Source organism: Pteropus medius, unplaced genomic scaffold, assembly GCF_902729225.1.
Source record: "Pteropus medius unplaced genomic scaffold, Ma_sr-lr_union100, whole genome shotgun sequence".
Lineage (NCBI taxonomy): Eukaryota > Metazoa > Chordata > Mammalia > Chiroptera > Pteropodidae > Pteropus > Pteropus medius.
In genome coordinates this window covers 2,756,145-2,776,730 of record NW_024355206.1, presented here as the reverse complement: position 1 = coordinate 2,776,730, position 20,586 = coordinate 2,756,145, and the positions used below count along the sequence as shown (strand labels likewise).

At 46.1% G+C, this 20,586-nt stretch overlaps 1 protein-coding gene across 1 annotated transcript in view; it reads right to left on the bottom strand.

The window, feature by feature from the left end:
* ABHD2 (abhydrolase domain containing 2, acylglycerol lipase) overlaps positions 1–9,925 on the bottom strand; it is a 62,696-nt gene extending 52,771 nt beyond the window's left edge. Inside the window, exon 1 of the mRNA XM_039858304.1 lies at positions 9,774–9,925. The gene's annotated coding sequence lies outside the window, so the exon portion shown is untranslated. The remainder of the gene's footprint in view (positions 1–9,773) is intronic.
* Between the last annotated feature and the right edge of the window lie 10,661 nt (positions 9,926–20,586).

Sequence of the window (20,586 nt, the reverse complement as noted above, 5' to 3'; positions counted from 1 at the left end):
GTGAGAAACAGCCCAGAGCAGATTGCTAGGAGAAAGCCCAGCCATCCCCCTCGAGATATTTCTTTGTGCTCTGAGTCACTCACTGCCAAGGTGCTAAGACCCTGTCAGAGGCCCTGCCAGAAGGTTCCCAGGTCTGTCCCACTCTCCAGAGGGTGCACACCTGCTGACAACCACCTGCCGACAACTCGGGGCCAATTTGTGCCCCATTCTCCTCTCACAGTGAGTCCCTCTGCGTGCAGCTCACAGAACTGCCTCTCGGCGCATCCAGGTTGTTCCAGGCCTGGGTCCTTCTCCCAAGGAGAGTCCTGGTGGATGAGTTTCCGGAGGAACTGGGTTCTGAAATCCCCCCTTTCACTACCACCACCACCTCAAGCCCCAAAATAATGGAGAGCCCTGGCAATGACGGGGCCGACCCTGTTTTCAAAAGATGCCTAGGAAAGTTTATGTATTAATTTTGAACATTAAGAGCTGAGCACCTAGACCTCTTCAGGTCCAAGTAGGGGGTGGCCCTGGGAGGTCGGACTGGGTTATGGTGCTGGGAAGTGCCTGGTGGTGGCGAGACTGAAAGCAACAAGGAAGGAGAAAGCCCTCAGAGATCTAGTCCCACAGCTCTTACAAATCAGGTCCAACAAGCTGAAGAGACTGTCCCAAGTCACACACAGTTTTCTCAAAGAGAAGAGAAGGAGTTTACAGATAATTAAATACAGTTACATTAACGTTCTTAGTTGCGGCCAAAATTAAGACCTTGAAATAGCCTTTTTGTGCAGGTCTGCTCATATGATTACAGTTTAATTTAAGCATATTCTTCCACAAAGTCAAAGGCCACACACTCAACGTGCTGAAATTTCAGAAAATGCCCTACAAGTTTCTAGTGAGAGGAAAGTCACCCGAACGCAAGAAAATGTGAACCTCACCTTTAAATGTCAGCAATGGCTACTAACCCATGAACGTTCACGAAAGAAAGTTACTAAACTAAAAAGAACTGAAGATTGAGTCACTAGTTAAGTGGCACACTTAACTGAGCACTTTCACATATGCCCTTACTAAGATACTGAAAGGGAGCCGGCCACCCTCCTTAGCAAACAGCCCTGTTGAAAGAGCATAATCATTTTCTGATAGAGGACAATGGGTAAAGCACTTGGTAAAATCACAAGCAAAACTGTTTTCTCTACCATTCAGAAACCATTTAATTCATGCCTGAGAACAAATCAAAAACCACAAACCAGGTGTCCCCTCTATGGAGATCCTAGAATTTTCTAAAAGGAGGGGCACTTTCATGGAGAGATCTGATAACTCTAACATTGTATTAAAAAACTTATACTGTAGTTAAATTCTGTAGCATCACAAGTAAAATCTCAGTTTACTGGAAGGCAGCAAACTCAAGTGCCTCATTTACCGGAATTGTTGAGAGACAGGTACAAGTGGGAGAAGAGTGTCTGCAGATTTACCGCACAAAAGAAACTTCCAGGTCATGTCCCGGGAACAGTACGGATCCCGCCCAGTTTTCCGTGTTTGCAAACAAGCTTCCAGAAGGAAGAAACCAGGAGACAGGGGGACAGGGCAAGACTTAGTACCTGGCACAGCCCTGGACTAAAGAACCGCTGACCCCACGAAACTCACTAAAGCAAAGACAGTTTCACCCAGAGCTGCCACAGAAAAGGGCTCACAGCTACGTGCAGATAGTGAGAAAATAAAAACAACCAGGAGCCCCCACTCCTGAGCATTCTGGTTTCCCAAGGCCCCTGTGTCAGATCGGCACACGGTACTTGCCTAATATCCACACTTTGGGACCTGTAATGAGCACATTAACATGCGAGGCCTGTTATAACTCTGACATGCGCCTTTTACCACAGCAGCCTTTGAAGTAGATCTGTGAGATTGGACCAACAGGTCAAGTCCCTTCCCACTCCCTCTCCCCAAGGAGACACCTCTGTCCACTCGCAGGCTGGGCAGGGCCAAACTCACCCCCCTCTCCCAGCTCTGTGGTTCTGTGATGCCAAATTCAGCCAGCTGTGACAGCAGTAGTGCCCCTCAGGGCTCAGCCCACAAAGCAGGAAAGGTTCTGGACTCCTTGTCCTTCTGAGCTCAAAAGAAGATTCTGGGGGCAAGGGTATACATTGTGCACAGCATGCTTCACTTATTTCTGTTTTATAAACACCTGGCATGCTAAGAGTAGAAGCAAGATCTCCTGCCAGCTTGGAGCAGCAGGCTTGGAGATCACATGGATTCCACTGTGACAAGTGCCTAAGTCTTAGAAGACAAACTCCACCAGCTAAATGCAGATAAATAGGAAAGACTGATTCTCGTTCAGAGGGCTAAAACTGGAGGAAAGGGTATTGTGAGATAGTCATCCATTTGGTGAACAAGCCAGCCCCAATACTCTAGGGAGCCCGTACCCAGCCTCTGCCATCGGTCCTGCTGATTCTGAGGCACACAGAGCCTCGTGCTCCCCCCACAACTTTTAGGTCACAACCCAGGTTGAAAGACCCAGAGGTGCTGGATTCTGAATGTCAGAAGGAAGGGAACCCGCTTGTGTTTCTACGCAACTTGCTTCCCATGGCATCTGGAGCTATTCCTCGCTCTGAGCACGCTGTGCTGTGCAGCTGTGGCCAGGTCACCTGCCCTCTCTGGGGATTTTGAAGCTTACCCTAAGAGCCCATGTGGTATAATTGAACGACAGACTTTAGAATCAGAGGATCTGGGTTTGAGGGCAGGCTACATAACAGGTTGCTGAAGGAAAGAAGTTGATGAGTGTATGTAGGTTAAAAAAACACTTTATAAATATAAAATACCCACAGATATCCTCACGATAAGCCTCGTAAAATGCCTTGAGCAATTTAGAGGAAAGTTGCCTTATTAAATATTGTTTTGTCAGAAATGACGGAAATCCTTCTCCATAAATGGGAAAGTGATCCCGTTTCCCCAAACTGATTTACCTGTGTAAGTTGGGAGCACCCACATGTACAAAGCAGTGGTTTGTAAAAGAAGAGGACAGAACCAGAAAGTGTGTCAGTACCACCCAGGGACATGTTTTGCAAAACTACACCCCCTTTCTGGCATTCCAGCCCACTCCCCATGGGGACCAAAGGAATCAGCTCCATTCTAAGCTCTGTGGGGCTCTGAAATAAGTATAATACATGGCATCCATGAAATAATTAGAAAACACTGCAAACCCATGCATAATTAAGTTCGAAATCCTGAGGTACCACCTATAAACACTAAAGGAATTCAAACAAAGGAGGCAGAAGTGGACAGAGATCGCTGGGGAGCTGCAGGAAGAGATGGAATGAAAAAGAAGGCAAGGAGGGGTGGGCGCAGACACCAGGCTGGGCACACGGGCTGAGCCAAGGCCCGGGAATGCTGGGCAGTCAGCAGACTCGTGGACAGGATGAGAGGGACAGGTCTGGGAGCAGTGGCGATGAGTCATTGTGGAATGAAGCTTCAGGGCTTTACTTACAGGGGCATTCCAGATGTCGCCTTGGCCCTGTATGCTGGGCAGGCACCCTGAGGAACTGACTCACAGCAGTAGACGTGAGTAGGTGTGACCTGCCCCAGGTGCTGTCGGACAAGCATCGCCATTCACCATTTGCACACGAATGCAAGCCCTCCATGGCTTCCAGGTAGTTCTATACAACCAGCTGAACTATCCAGACACCTTCCTTTGGGGGTCCATCTCCTCCAGGCCCTAAAAATCGCACCATCTCCCGCCTTTGCATTTTGAAAAAACCTTTTCATAACCAGAAAATTTGCAAGACTCATCTCTACATAAAATGATGACTCACACCCCTTTAATCGCTGTTGGGGATTCTGGTCTATGTCCTTGTAATTCAATCCTCATGTGTAAATTCTGCACAAGTTTAAATTTATGGTCTTGAGCATGCAGTGGGCACTCTGTAAGTATTTACTGATTGAGTCTGTGGGAAAGGCCTAACATATCACCACTCTGATCCCTTGAGCAGAATTTTCTTACGGAGAGATTATTGCATTAGGCTGAGAGGTACAGGCCTTTATAACTGCCATGCCACTGTGGATGGAGAGAGAGCGAACTCAGTATGTCCTGGGCCATCAGCAGCTTTTGGATATTTTAAAAAACATCTCAAAGTTCAGGCAATTATCCAACTAAATGAAAGCTTTCCACCTTCTATCACTTGCAGAACCACTGTCCAAGGCCATATTTCTTTTCCCCTTTTCCTTGTTTGTCTAAAGCACATCTTATCTTATGAGGCTCCAAGAGTGATAAATCTATTTCAGAAACTGCTCACAAATAAAGAGGATTCAAAGCAAAGACAGGCTGTTTGAGGTAGCAGAAGGAAAGGAAAGGTTCTCAAAGAGAAGGTAGACAGGATCTATCCAATGACTGCCGGCATTCAGATAAATACTGAAATATACTGTTACAGACTCGCGATTTCTGCTACTCACTCCAAAACAGCCAATGCGACAAAATCGTCTATGGTATTTTCCAACTGACATGAGCTTATACAATCCAGAAAATATAAATTTGAATACAACTGATCCTAGGTTAACCTAGATTGAGATGTAGGTGTTACTACAAAATAGGGATCCTTTTTAACATTCAAAGAAAATGGAGAAATGCTTCTTCAAATATATGTGGTATTTGAAACAGGTTTGTGGAAATAGGTCAGAACAACTGGAGTTAAAAAGATTTCTGCTTCATTGAGATGCTTTCTGTGTCAGGGTAGCGATGCCACTCACGACACAGTGGATAAACTGATCGACTTTGGGGAAGGACAGACCTGGCCCGAATCGCAACCTTACCACTTGCTGGTTGTGTAACTATGGGCAAGTTTCTTAACTTCTTTGCACCCTGGTTTCCTTACCTATAAATGGGGATAATAAGAGCGTCCTGCTATTATAATAAAAATAAACGCAGACACAAGGCTAACTTGGCAGTGGTGTGCTCACCAGAGAAGGCAAAGGCGGGGCCTGCTTAATCCAACAAGGCCAGAGGACCCGAGTCCAGAGCCAAGTGTCTGGGTCTTCGAGCCTGGTTAGTCTAGCTCCCGGACCTGCCTGTGAGCGATCACTACAAATCCAATTTAACCATCTTCTATAGGTGACGAGTGGTCCCTGACCCCCCTCGAGACCATCAGCGTCTCTGTCAGCCACCCGGAGAAAACACTAAGCTTGCGAACCACAGGCGAGGGGCTTGCTCTCTGGCTGATGCTAACTAACAAGTCGCTATATCTTTGAAATGACGGAGCAAAACTAAGTGATAATAAAAATTTCTATTTGTATAACTCTACAGTTTACCAAATGCTTGTGATTTAAATATATGACAGCAGTTACTCCACTAAATGCACTGGTGTTGACAGTGAAGACCAAGGACATAATTTACTGTTTACAAAGTACATCCTCAGACATTACCTCATTTGGTTCTCGCCACAATTCTCTGTTATTATTAACGCAAGTGAGGAAATCAAGGCCCAGGAGCCCTCCCTGTGCCAGGCCCCGGGTAAGGCTGTAGGAATACAGACAGGTGAGGCACTATCCATTAGAGGCCCTTCGAAGAGCTGGATGGATCCCGACCGCATCAGTCTCATTGACAGATGCTCCGCAAGGCTTCTCCCATCCAAAGAAGCCTTTAAAAAATTGCCTTCCTCTCATAAGCTCTTGGGTGGCAAAGGCAAAATTTCTCTTGCAATTTCAGCACAACATCCAGCTTTCTGCGTAGAGTTAATAAACAGACTGATGGGTGGTATTATTGATAGCCTGAGGGGAAGGAACTATGTTTTCTAAATTGGGAAAAACGTCCTTGGCTATAATCTACTTGGCATTTTCTATTATCTTTCTATTTAGAAGGGCACGTTTTTCTATCTACTTGGCATTTTCTATTATCTTTCTATTTAGAAGGGCACGTTTTTCAATGTCGTGGATAAGAGTGAGTGAGGACTTTATTTACATGATCAGAATAGAGAAAGAAATTGCTCTAGGTTATCTGGAATCTGATAAGTTCAGGCCACACAGGGAGCTGTGAGGGGCTGGAAGGACAGCAAGCACTCGTGGAAAGGGGTATTCACAATAAATTCGGTGAGAGAAGTGTAAAATATCTCGGCTATGCATGGGACACCTCTGGAGGAGGAAGAAATCGGTTAACATTGGTGCCTCTAAGGAACAAAACCAGGTGACAGAATCAGGGGTAGACAGACACATATTTAATGTCTAACCTTTTGTGCCTTTCAAATGTTTTTTTTCATCATGCACATGAATTACCTAATTTCTGAAAAAAAATTAAAGACATTACAATTTTAAAAATGTAAAATACAAACAAAATAGTCTTTATGCAGCAAACCGAACATACTTGTTAATCTGGACAGCTGTGTTCCTGGCACACACCAGATGCTCAGTTTGTTGAACTTAATGGACCTCCCCTTAAAGTCAACAAAAGAAAATCAGAAACCGGGCAAATCCAAGGGTCTCAGTGTTCCAATTCTCTAGTAAGCTCTTCATCTATCTGCTACTTAAGAATTACAAAAGATCAGAGAATGAGTTCTTGTGTAACAAGCCTTGCACCCAACTGGTCCAGATGCACAAGCTTCAAGCGAAACAATAGGTCTGTTCGCCTATCCACACCAGCCATTTTGTAAACAGAAAACGTTTAATATGAAAACATGATGCCCTGAAACCAAGACAACAAAAAATAAAGGTGCAGATATGAAAACAATCCCACCCTCCAGTAGAAACCAGAATACCGTACGCAGTAGGTCAAAGAGTTCTGCCACATGGAGTTCCATTATACTGGAAGTCTATCTCTGCTAGAGCTTTTCAAAGAGCCAGGTTTTGGACAAAACATAAGACAAATTTTTCCCCTGTCTTTCACAGGACTAAAGAAATATTATGTGCTCTGGGCAAGGGCAGTGGAGAACCACTACACTCTTTGTGGGCCCTGCCAGAGATTACCAGGAGGAAGGTGCAAATGAAGAAGTAAGGGCTAACAGTGAGAAGCCCTTTCACCAGGACCTTATGAGAAAAGAGAACAAGACAGAGAGAAAGGGACCCATTATCAACACACAAACAATGCAGTTAAAGCAGTTATTCGAAGACGGCTGAACTCTAGAATGTCCTATACAAAAAAAAGTCAAAACTCAAAATCAACTCTTAGGAAGCTACCAGTCAATAAATAGGAATAATCTTTGGTTCATTCTAGAAAACACAGAGAAGGGAAAACCAAAGATGACTGGATTCCTGCAAGAAAGAAAAAGGTGACAGGTATTTCTCAATTAAAAGGGAACTGGTTGGCGAACGGAGAATAGGTGTGTATCAAAACCGGGAAGGTGATAAAGGAAATGAAGGTGAAGGTAAAAAGGAAAGAAAGAACTTTCCCAGCCGAAACAAGAGGAAAAGACCGTTCCACGGCACTCGCCATCTGGTTTATTTCAATCTCAAAAAAAGAACTGGAAAAATGCAGAAAAACCAGTGAACAAGCTAGATTACCAACAAGAATCAGTCACACGCTTGTGTGTCTGCCGGCAAGGCAGGCGCTGCTGGTGCTCACCCTGATCGAATGACTAAGTAACTTGCTTAAATGCATCTGACACACGATCCCTGAACTTCTGAAAAGCACTTATTACAGTGGCTCATGAAATCTTAATCTAAAAATGTTCATCCATTTATAATCAAGCTACATCACACTGACAACTGGGAAGGAGGGCCGAACAGAGGGAAGAGATATTCAGAAGGATTCCATGGAGATTGGTATCATCAGGACTTTATCACTTTGAGGGATTCTCCCCACCCCTTTTGAAGAGAATAGAAGAGATATGGAATCTAAAAAGAGTGCAATTGTCAGGAGAGGACCAACAGAGAAATGAATTACTTGATTCAATAAAAGAGAAAAATAAATAAGAAATAAAATGCAGTGTGACTTGGAAAACCCCACTGACACGTGTTGCAATAAAATCTGGAATATATTTAATGAATTGCAGGGGAGAAGGCAGGGAATAAAATAAGCTCCTGATAGAAAATATTGGGTAGTAGATATGAAGAAAAACTGTATAAAGGGGTAAGAGAACATCGTATTTAGCAAATCTATAGTGGTGACTGTGTGCCAGGCACTGTTCCAGTGTTTCAGATAGTAAGTCATGTACTCCTCAAAACAACCTTCTACGTAAGTACCATTACATTCTCACTATATATGAGCAAACAGAGGTAAGGAGAGGTTAAGTAACTTGTCCAAGGTTATGGCTAGTAAGAAGCGGATTCAAATCCAGGCACTATGGTCCAAAGTCTCTGCTCATAATCTCTCTGGACTCCCCTAGAATTTAAACACCAAGAGTAAGATAAGTAAGCTGGGAGTGAAATACAAGTCATATACTCGCTAGATCCAAGGTCAACAGATCATCCCTCAGTCACAGCTGTGTGATGGCCAGTCAGCCCTGTGATCTCCCCAGGCCTTAGCTTCCTCACCTGTGTACTGAGAAGACAGATTAGATGAGCTCTAAGTTGGCTTCCACTCTAACATGCTACAAGTCTACACTCTGCATGGACTGGTCTGCTTTCTGGCCAGTTATTCAAAGGTCAATTCGCCCTAAAATGGGCAGCGAGTGGTGTTAAAAGTTCTTTCTCTGCCTCATGACCTTCAAAAGATTACTGTGTCCTATTCAGGCAAATGACAGAGCATAGTCAAGGGGTACTGTACGGTTTCTCTTTTGGACCCTACTTAATGTGGTTGTAACAAAATGGCCCTCGAAAAGCTCTGGGCACAGATCACATTAATTCTGCCACACCTACAGTCTCCTCAGGCTCCTCTCACGAGCCTGTCCTTGGGACCTGTGTCAAATCCAGTTAATGGAATACCGGGGAAACTGACAGTTAAAAGAGAGGAACTGGGGGGATTAAGAGAGGCAGTCCAGCAGTTCAAATTTAAGAGTTTCATGATGGCTAGACAAGCCATATCTTCTTGGTATAGTCCATTCTCTTTGCTAACACCCACTCTGAGAGTGGAGACATCAAAATTCATTATGGGTGAATTCAACACCCACTTCCTAACTAACGTACCCCCAGAAGTATCCTTCTCAAGCTAGGCATTAAAGGTCACCCACTCCTCCCTTGGGAGTCCTTTCTAAGCATCCCTGACAGGTGGCTGTCATCTGGCCTCTGCCTGGACACTTCCAAGGTCGAGGCGCTGGCTGCCTCATCTGGCAGGCAGCCACCTGCGATGCTGGACAGCTCTCGCTGTGGGGAAAGCCCACGAAGCGCCTAGAACAGTGCCCTGCACGGGGATGAGCTTGGTAAGCGCGCCTCCAAGTGGGTCAAAAGCTGCCTCCCTACAACTTGAACCCATCAGTCCTGGGTGCGCCCCTGGAGCCGTGAAACGCAGAGGCCCTTCGGATATCCGGAGCTGTAATCAGGCCCCCTGGCCCTCTCTTTCCAGGTGCTAATCCGGACCGCCATCACCAAGCTTGGGCCAGCAGAACCTCCTCAGACCCCAGGGTCCCAAGAGTGCACACCGATGGAGGGATGGCCGGCAGAAAGGCCTCAGTCGGGGATGTCCCCAACCTTGCTACCTCAGTACAAAGGGCTTTCAAGAAGGCGTATCCCATCTGCTGCGGTCCCGGGTGCCTCCCTCCACGCCACTTGGAGAGCCGGCCCTTGGGACCCCCGCGGCGCCAGGTGACAGGCCCCGGAGGATCCGGGCGCGCAGGCAGAGGCGCGACGGGCCGAGACACGACGAGAACCGCAGGGCTCAGGGGTTTGGCCCGGTGGATCCGGGGCGCGATCCCGGTGTACCGGAGCTCGCGGGGCCGCGGCTTTACCTCTGCGTGGTTGACTACAGCTTCCCAGCTCGCTCTCCGTCCGGTTCCTGCAGCTCCGCGGCTGCCGGCGGCGTTCATGGAAATGCAGCCGGAACCCCTGGCCAGGGCAGCTCCCGCCGCTACCGGCCCCGCCCAAGCAACTGCCGCCACACCCCTGACGACCGCTCCTTCCACGCCCCTAACCACGGGAACCCGCCCGTTCATTGGGCGGCCCAGCCGCTGCTCTACTAGCTTGCGCTCTCATTGCACCCCCAGAGGATAGCCCATTGGTCGGCAGAGCTGTTCCTCAGAGTGAAGGCGGAGCTCTTAGCGAAGACAATTGGTTACTTTTGACGTCTTTAGCCAGTAGGCCAAGATCCGGAGGGGGCGGGGAAAAGGGAGGAGAGCTAAACCGTGGGCTGTGTTTGGTGTTCACGCAGGCAGGGTGCGGAGAAGCTGGCAATTGTGACCTCAACCTGGTTTTGGGGGTTGGGTAAGGTCAGTTGTCGTCTGATAGTGTAAGGAGGGAGGCCTGCTGGTAGCTCAGCTGCGGGATCTGATGGTTCCGGGTCGAACGACTGACTCGCCAGTTGCCCAGGACACGAAGTGGAATTTGGGGTCCTGCCCCGGGAGAAAGGGGGGAGGAAAGTGAATGACCAAGCTGCAAGGAGAGACAAAGATGTGGAGGCAGCGGCCTCCAGTTCCTTCCAGGTGGGGAAGCTAGGAAAGAGTGTGCGGAGCAGTGTGGACCTCAGCCCACTGCCTTATCAACCCTGAAGACGACCCTCACCGTTGGAGGCAGCCTAGAAGAACGTAGCCTTTGGAGACAGACCTAGAATCATCTCCCTGTTGCCACATACAGGTTGCATGGCCCGGAGCAAGTCACTTTAACATCTGTGCATGCACCCAGATTTCTTCATTTGGCAACTAGGAGTAACAACAGCAGTTGATGACAAAATTAAATAACTCAGTAAACACTAACAGTGCCTGGCACTCAGTAGGCATTCAGTCAAGACCGGTTGCCCATCCACTCACCTCCAACGATCTATGGAAGTGGGCCCAGTTCTAAAATTCTATGAGCATGAAAATGCTTTTGCAATGGCATGTGCTTCACCAAGAATAGAACATTTGGCTGACTTGAAATGCAACCCCTTTGGGGCAGACAGGGCTACTCTCCCAGGGAGCAGTAGGCCTGGAAGAGATGCGAGAAGCGATCTAGCCAGAGAAGGAAAGTGGTATCTGTAGCAATGTTAAATTTTTTTCCAACACATTTCAGAATCATAACAAGGTAAAATGGAGCTTCCTTTATGCCGTTCACCCAGCTGAGTGTCCAATGGTTCAAGTTTCACGGAGTGTGACCAAATAACCCTTTGAAGGCCAATGGGACTGGACCAGAAAACACTGCATAAAATCTACCTGTCAGGGACTCCTGAAGCCCTTTCCCCATTCTGAAGGTGTGGAAGTCCTAGAGGACAAACAGAAATAGCCTCTCAGGCCTGAATTTAGCTCCAGACCCTTTAGGTCTGCCTTTGAGAGAACCCACACCCATGGTGTTCCAGGGTGAAGGAGGAGAAAGAATCCTTTGCCATTGCTATATTTTTCATTCAGTTGCCATGTTACCTAAGAAAAGTTCACCTCAACATTTATTTATTCTTCTCAATTCCCTTCCATCTTAAGAAAGAAAAACTCACTCTTCGGTAGCAAAGGATTTTTGTAAGTGACCCCCATAATTGACTGTATTAAAACAGTTTGGGCTTCTAGAGAGCTTTAGATCTGTCGCCAGTGGGGTGTGTGTGGGGGTGTGTGTGTGTGGGTGTGTGCGTGCATGCGCGCGCACACGCACAAGCACACACACTTGGTTCTGTGCCACTGTTTTCCAGTTATGTCTTTAAATAGTTCTGCTTGGTGGCCATACATGTGATTGCACGCATGCTAGGAAAAAAGGCCTGGCTCAATACAGGTTTGTTCCTGCTTGTGTTTGCTAGAAGACACTGAGATGTCTTGTTAGGTCCTAAAAGGCACAAAGAGGCTCCTGAGATCTGGGAAGATTTCTCCTCGGTTCAGAGCCACAGAAAGCAGCTGTTAGAAGATTGCAGATGGACTTACTGTTGTACAGACTGATTTTTCCCCCACGTCAGGAACAGAGGTTCAGCCAAGAGTAACAGAAAAGGATGTCCATCCAGTTCAGGAACTCTGAAACCCGATGCCTTCACAGAAGCGGATAAAGCACAGAATGAGCCCAGATAGAGGAGGAAGAACATGCACGTCTCCTTTGTAGCTCCGGGTGGCTTCAGTAATGATCCATGACCACCTGCAGCACTCAGAACTGCTTTCTTATTTGTCTCTGGTGTCTGTGTCCTCCCATTTGCTTTGGCTCTTGCCATATTCTTTTGAATCATATTATTTCATTGTATAAAGCATTTCTGTGGGAAGCCATTTAGGAGACAGAATGGACTCATTTTTGCCTTCAAGTTTAGTAACCTGTCAAGAATGATGATTTGGTGAGGCTTGGCCTAGGATAACCAGTGATTAGGACGAGGCTATAAAGTACATTTCTGAAAGCAAGAGAGTGCCTTGTTGGAAAGAGAAGGAGGGAGAGGGTGTGCTCCCACTCACATTCTGGAGTCCTAAAGTTCCAGGACTTTACTAAAGTGGAATGGCACTAAACTCGCCTGGGGCCCCTCAGCAGGGTTTCTTAACCCCTGCTAAAGTCCTCGAGGTCCCTTGGGAGATATAAGGCAGCAGTGACCAGAGCAGATAGTGAGCTCTGTTTATTCTCTTCTTGTAAAATCAGTGATTCATTTAGTTTGTCATTTTCATCATTCTGTATCCTTAGGGGATGTTGAAAACAATGGGCTTTGGAGCCTCGGCTGTTGGTTCTTGAATCCTGGCTCCACCCTTCCTAGCCTGGTGACTTTAGGCAAGTACTTCACCTCTCTGTGGCCCACTTTCTTTCATAAACTTTGGATGACAGTGATTGTGCTTCCTTTATGGGGTGCTATAAGGAGCAAATGAATTAAAATACATCGGCTAGTGCCTGGCACACACTTAGCTCTTAATAAATGTTTGCCCTAGTTATTCCAGGAGCCCATTTAAGAACTTTTCTCTAAGGCACTATCTTATTTTCTAAGTCCTGTTGTCAGAAGTCATGATCACAGATTCAGAATTCATTTTCATATAGACTTTCTTTTCTAAAATAGTTTTAGATTTGCAGCAAAACTGGGCAGAAACTTCCTATTTACCCAACGCCCCCAACACATGGAGTTTATTTTTTTTTTTTTTTTTTTTTTTTTTTTTAACTAGCAACATCTACCACTTGGTGAGAGAAACTTAGCATTGGGATATTCTCACCAAAAGAGGGTTCTGACTACTGAGTTAAGGTTTTTGAAACTAGACCTCATCATCTTAATCGCTGTGAAGGAAATGAGAAAGGACAGGGCTGACAGAATAGTGCTAAAAGCTGCAGCTGGGACATCCATGAAATTCCCCTGAAGGCCCAAGATGGCACAAGCTCTGAGGAATCCAAAATTGTCACTTTATTGCCACACCCAGTGTTGCTTGTGTGTAACTACGCAGTGAGTTCAGAATGCCCCATGGTCAGGCCTCCTGGCCAGCTTCTCACTAATGATAGAGATAAAGTTTGTTTGGAAATTCTAAGTCCCAGCATGCAATAGGATAAACTATGATGAAATTCAAGAGTTCGGCTCCTTTTCTAATTGGAAAAGCTTCCTGCTGGCTGTTTGAAATGGTGATGAATGATAACCTTGTCTATGATTCAGGCTATAACTTCACATGTAGGCTATAAACCTACATGTGAAGTTATCTATAATAAAATCATAGGGTGCTTTTATGCCCACGGCAGTCTTGGTTTATGCTTGTTGCTTTGGCGAATTTTTAATAGTGCCTCCTTTTCACTCTCAAATGGTCTGTTTGGATGATAAATTATGTGGTAATTCTTACACACATAGGATCCAGCACTGCTCATGAAACACACACACACACACACACACATACAGTTGTTTCAGTCTTAGATACATACAGGGTGTTAGACAGGTGGTTAACTAAAGATGACTTCTTAGTCACCATGGATTCCTCTTCCTGACGTCATACTTAATTACAGTAATAAAAATTGAGTTCTTCATGCTGTTCACTCAAAAGGAGTCAATAAAACTAGTACATTAAATAAGGGCATCACAACCCATTCTTTCATAATTTCCTGTTATTGAACTATTTTAAAGCTGTTTACATCCCCAGAGATCCTGATATTGTTTTACCATATATGTGAATTAATTAACAAGAGAGTAAGTATTTTTACTGAACAAGACATATGGTACTAGGAATAGAACCATAAAGCAAAAGTCTTGCCCCTATCTAGGACAAAGGCGACATACTTGGAGAGATAATTAGAAGGACTGAGCAGTAAGCAACAGAACATTATCAGTGTCATGAACAATTGTTCGGAGGAGGGAACGATTTCTTCTGAATTAGATGCCTGGAGATTTGAGCTGGTCCTTGAAGGTCCATAGGACTGAAATTGGGGTGGGGGTGGCGTGGCATTACTGGTGGGTGAGGACAGCAAGAACACAGGTCTCTAAGAGAAAGAATAGAAGTTGGTTTGTCTAGAGCAGAGTCCAAGAGGAGAATCGGTTGGAGAGAAGATGAAAAGGTAGATCGGGTCAGTGACAGGGGCCAATTAATGTCTTCATTTGAGTTAATGGCTTCCTCTTAGCTGCCTGAGTGTGTGCATATCCTAGCACAGTGTACAGCCGGTTCCAGCATCGCATATCACTTCCATAGTTTTGACTCTGTCTCTTCTCTATCTGTTTAGTACAGTCATGTGCCACTTAATGACAGGAATATATTCTGAGAAATGCATCATTAAGCAATTTCGTCACTGTGCAAACAGCACAGAGTGCACTCACACGAACCGAGATAGTACAGCCTACCACACAGCTGGGTTGTATAGTATGGCCTTTACTCCTGGGCTATAAGCCTCTACAGCATGTAAGCATATTGAATACTGTAGGTAATTGTAACACTCTGGTAAGTATTTGTGTCTATAAATATATCTAAACATAGAAAAGGTACAGTAAAAATATGGTATAAAAGATATAGTTGTACACCCATGTACGGCACTTAACCATAAATGGAGCTGGCAGGACTGGAAGTTGCTCTGCATGAGATGATGAGTGAGGGGTGAGTGCAGGTGAAGACCCAGGACATTACTGTACATGACTGTAGACTTTATAAACACTGTAGACAAAGGCGACGCTAAATTTAGAAAAACAAGATTAAATCAAGCACAAGAGAAAATGATGCAATCAAGAGATGCAGTAAACACGAGATGTATGAAGCTGCTGCCAGTGTAATACCGCATATGGTTTCAGATGTGTATGTAATCAGAGAAAAATAAATCCGATTTCGAAAGAAAGGAATTCCATATTCTATCAAGAAGCAGCAGTTCCGATCGATGAGAGACTTGACAGTGTCAAATGAGCAAGATTAAAAAAATTAAAAGAAAATTATTCCCCAATAAAAGTGACTCATTCAGTAAGCAGTAGAAACCAGTAAGGGAGATAGGCCAGCTTTAGTTCTCTTCTTTGCCATATCCATGCCCATTTTACCACAGAACATCTTCTGAAACTATTCCTATTCTTGCCAGCGTTGGAACCACCACCCCTAGTCCATTCCTTAAGGTTCTTTGTAAAAAATCAATTTATTGACCTCCTCCAGACTTACTCCTAGTGCCCACTGTACCAATACCCAAACAACCTCAGTGTTCCTGAATGCACAGCGGCACAGGGGCCCTCAGCACCTTCCTGCACTTACTGTGCTTTTTCTCAAACTTCAGTGAGGCCTCAGGACTCCAACCATCCCTCCCTTTAGCCCTGGGGTCCAAAAGGCTTCTCTCTTTCCATTTGTGGCTATACCCTCCAGAATTCGTGTCTTAAAAGTGTTCTCAAGCTTTGGTGGTCTCTGCTAGCTCTGCTTGTCCCAGCCCCTCACAGCTGGGTCTACTGTCCCTCAAGCTCACTTGTGCCCCAGTCACTCCTAACTGGTGTAGCTTTGGCCTTACGACCTGTTGGGGCTTAGAATTAAGTCTTGCAAAGACGGCCCTTTCATACATTGCTGGTATGTACAACCTTCCAGAAAAGCCACTTGGCCATATGAAAGAGGCTCCTGAAAATGCTCCTAGTCCTTGAGACTCTGACTTTATAATTCTATTTCCAGGACTCTATCCTAAGGAAATAATCTAAACTGATGTAAATGCCTTGAAGGATTTACACAGGAATAGAAATCGCATAATAATTTAAATTAGCAAAACAACAGAAGCAACCTAGATGTCCAAAAGCAGAGGACTGACCAGCAAATTATGACATATGCATAATATGGGCAGTTAGTTATACAGTCATTAATATGTTTATGAAGTATTATTGCCATGGAAAAATACTCCTGATCAAAATTATGTATTTGGAATGATTCAAGTGAAATTAAAAAGGCATAGAACAAAACGAGGAAAAGAAATATGTCAAAATATTAATAATGTCTCTGGTTGGTGAGATTATAGAAATTGTCCCCCATTTGTCTTCATACTTATAGTTTTCAAGAGTTCCACGTGAGTAGAACTACTGTCATAATCTGGAAGGAAAAACTCCAAACGCTTCCCATGCAGAGAAAAAAAAAATTAAATTACTCTTGGACTTGGTGTCCTAGTTTGAACTGCTAGGCTCCCAGGTATATCACTGAGTATTTAATTTGTGTTTTGCCTTTTGCTGATGTTGTGTGAGGTTCCCGTTCACGTGGGGGGTGGGGTGATGGGCAGATAAGCCTGCAGGTTTTTGAAAGAGGAAATGACTGAACAAATTCTTTTTTTGGGGAGAGTTGATGTTGAAAAAGCAGGCCCTGGGTGGTTCTCAGGGATGACAAGGAGGGGCAAGGGCTACTATTCAAAGAGAGGCAGCTGCTTGAGCCCAGGCCTCTCTTTAAATGGAAAAGGCTGTGTAAATGCCAGAAAGAGCTGGGAACCAACAGCAAAGGCATCGAGAGCCTGAGCTGGCCCCAACCAAGCTCATGGGGGAAGATGTAATCCCTGGAGGGCTCTAGCTGGCCTGGGCAGCGGACAGTGGGCTGGAATTTTCCTACAGTCATGGTCCAGCGGCCCCTGTGTCTGGGAGGAGGCACTGCAGCTCTGCAACAGAGACTCCAGTTTCCCACTTCCACTGAGAGGGGAGTCTGGTGGACTTCCTTTGTGGCAAATTCCTCTCTGATGGCATCCTGCCCTCCTACCTGACTTCTGAGGCTCAGTCGCTGCCCCAGTGTTCACCATCTCTGGGCTGGCATCTGTGACTATTGTGCCATCTTGCATATCACAGGCTAGCCAGTCACACTTTCTCAAGCCCATCCCTACATTAGAGTCAAATTCTCTAACTCCGACGGTTTGAGGTTTTTTCCCTTTAACTACATCAAAACTGTTGTCAGCCCAGCATGGTTACAAGAGATCCAAGCCTTCCCAAGTTGTGATTATGACTGACCAACCATATGAATTTTGGTCAGATTTGTAAGACAGGGAATGGGGACAGGAAGTAATCTGTTAGGGGGTCCTCCCAGGGAAAATAATAGCCAGTTTGGGGGTTCCAGGTGGTCAGGACTGTGCCAGCTTGCTCTAACGACAATGCATACTTTGTTGAGGTTGTTGGTGGTGTCTGGTCTGGGCAAGGAGCGGTACCCCTCTTCCTTAATGCCCTGGCATATGGCCATTGGTGGTGCCGGCCTAGGGGCTCAAATGAGACTGAAGTGGTGTGACCAGGTACAGCAGAGAAGGGAGCCCCACTGAACATGGAAGGGGAGCATGATGGGAGGCACTGGAAAGGAGAGAAAATTTCCATTTGGCTTTTTGATCTCCTTGCCGTGTCCCCAGAGCCAGCAACTTGGCGGCTATCCGAGTGCCCGATCCCTAGTCTTTCCTCATGAATTTTTCATTTCAGGCAAAGATCCCTTATCTGTCACTGGGGCTGCTTCAGGAGGCTGCTCTCCCATCAGCTGGAGACTGGGCAAATGAAGAGTTGCATTAAGGCAGGAATTAGCCATCCCTTGAGGAAGGAAGGGCACTCTGTGCTCTTGAAAGGACGGCTCCTACCTCTGCCCCTCATTCCTGCGGACTTCTAATGATCCTATGAACATGGGGTTGCTGTTTGTATTGAGATATTGTTGAGGGCTGAGAGAGGAAGGCTTTGGGGTCAGCCACTGTGGTCTTGCCTGCATGGTGAGGTCCCCTTTGACCCCAATCATTGGACACGAGGAGGGTCCACAGCAAAAAAGAAGACCTAGTCCTGGGCGTCCTGGGACTCTGAAGGACAAGGAAGGGGCTGTGAGCTGCAGGGAACAAGCTAGACCTGGTGAGCTAGAATTTTAACTCATGGTGCCCTGAGTTTATTTTCTTTTTGTTATTCTTCAGCTTTTAGGACCTTCATGTTGGAAAGTTCTGGCATGGCAGCGATCAATGGCCATGGTTGAAGAGGAAGCAATGCCACCCTGTGGCTAGGGTGGAAACTGCAGCAGGAATCACTGAGTGACTCCAAGGGGGCCTGATGCACCAGACAGGCCCTTACCTGATTACACTGCCACAGTTACATGAGTTTCTACTTTTTATTTTCTCCCTGTGCGTGTGTCTGTGTCCAAATCCCCCCTTTTCATAAGGACACCAGCCATCCTGGGTTAGGGATTTGAAGGCATTTACATCAAACAGAACTGTTTGGGCCACTGTGAAATTCTAAGACTAGCCTGCCTCAGCAGATTGGTTACTAATTTAGAACTTATTTCTTCTCTACCTCCTGCAAACTGACTATTCCTTTAATATGTAATTATAAATGTATGTCAGCTGATAGCTTTGTTACTAATACAAATAAAACTAGCCTTATGATTTCCCAAGTTTAATCCCCTTCTAAACCATACCAAATCCCAGACAAAAAGACCTTGGCCTTTGGCAGGCCCAGCCACCCAGAAAGGAGTTAGGCCACAGGTCTTCCTCTCTCTGATCTAGGAAAGAGCTATGAGCAGCCTAGCTGAATACGGTGTGGAGTAAATCTGTTTCCATCCTTTGGCCTGAGAACCTAGCCTCCATTTATGGTACTGTTCCCATGGGAATATGCATTCCAAATTCCAAACAACTGATTTGCACATGAACTTTCCCTCTGAAGGTTAGGGACTGCCGGAATGTGTTCTCCTACGGCTCAGTCTTCCCAGAACTTCCCATGATTCCTGTCCCCTGGCCCCCTCCTCACCTCCCACCTCCCCTGAACACACACTCAGCCCTCATATGGCACCTCTCCGTGAGGCCTCGACCAGATCTTCTCCCTCCCTCGCTTGGACCTTTGGATGTTTGGGCCTGGGTGACAGTGTTTACCTTGCTCTGCCTGGGTAATAGAGGACTGTGCATGAGGGTCCTCACCTCTCACAGGATCTTAAGATCCTTGAGGGCTAAATTGTGTTTTCTTTATCTTTTGTACCCTTTCTGTAAGAGTATGAGGCATTTACAAAGCACTTAGTAGGAGCCGAGCTCTGACAATGTTTTCCGGCATTTTTTCTTTTATCCCCCAGGGCTTAGCCTAGGACCTGGCACATGGTAGGTGCTCAGTAGATAATTCTGAAATGGATTGAAAGTCCTCTACTATGCCACTTTCTTATAGCCTCCTTTCACTCAGTCTTCGGGCCTCTGGAGCGTGCTCTCCCAAGCTCACTGACCCATGGGTGTCACTCAGGCTGCTGCCCTTGCCTCTCTACGGAGCTGAGCTCCCTGGGGAACTGTCATCTGGTGTTTGAGGGAAAGCTTCCTCTTCTCCACCTCCTTTCCCCAGGATTCACAATGTGAGAACAGGTGCACTGGGTGGGAATCTGTCTGCAAACTCAGGTGCACGTGAGGTTTAACTCTGCTTTTCATAAACCTACTACTCTGCTGAACAGGAGTGAACTTAACCCAAGTTTTCATGGAGATGTGTTCCTTATTCCCCCGTCCCCACTTTGGTTGCTCTTCAGTCCCCAAATCTTAGCTGTGCCAAGCCATCTTGTTGGACAAATGTCCACATGGCACTACTGAGATGTCCATAATCCATGCCCCCGGCCCCTAGGTCCAGAAACTGCAAATTTCATCTAAACTAGCCCCTCACTAGACACACTCTCCTGCTGTTCTTCCCTGGGGTCAAGTGTATAGCTTCTGGGGTCGGTCAGGGAGCCAGGCCAGGTCTGCACTGTTCCTGGGACCCATGACCTGTCCCTCCTCCCAGGCCCAGCATCCAAGGGGAAGAGATGCCCAGCTCCCTTCACTTTCTCCAAGCCATTTTGTCTCTTCCAGGAAATCCTGTCCACCTCGGGCCTTAGACCAGGCCCTTGGAAATAGTCCAGGAAGGAAACTAGTATTTAGTGGGTGACTTTTTGCTACCCTGCCACAGCCCTGTCCAGAGACAGTGAGCACTACCTTACCTGCACACTGGGTGGGATTAAACTCACAGATGAGCATACCAAAATATTTATCCCAATCTTTAATGGAATATGTACTTCTCAGGTATTTGATATTTTGGCCTGTAAGCCCATGTTCCCTTGACGATAGCTAACACTGTCTTTTGGAGATGTTCACATCCTAGTTTGTACCCCCTGATAAGTTTAAGGAAAGTGGCTTGGATGAAGCCAGGTGAAGAACTCCAGGCACCACGCAACCACTACTGGCCTCTGTCCTTCCCTCCCTGTTTGTTGCTGGGCCATCGAGCAATGCCTCTGGTCCAGGGCTCATCTTTGAACCCTTAGAAAGAAGTAGTGCTGTAAGGAGGACTCTTTTCCAAGA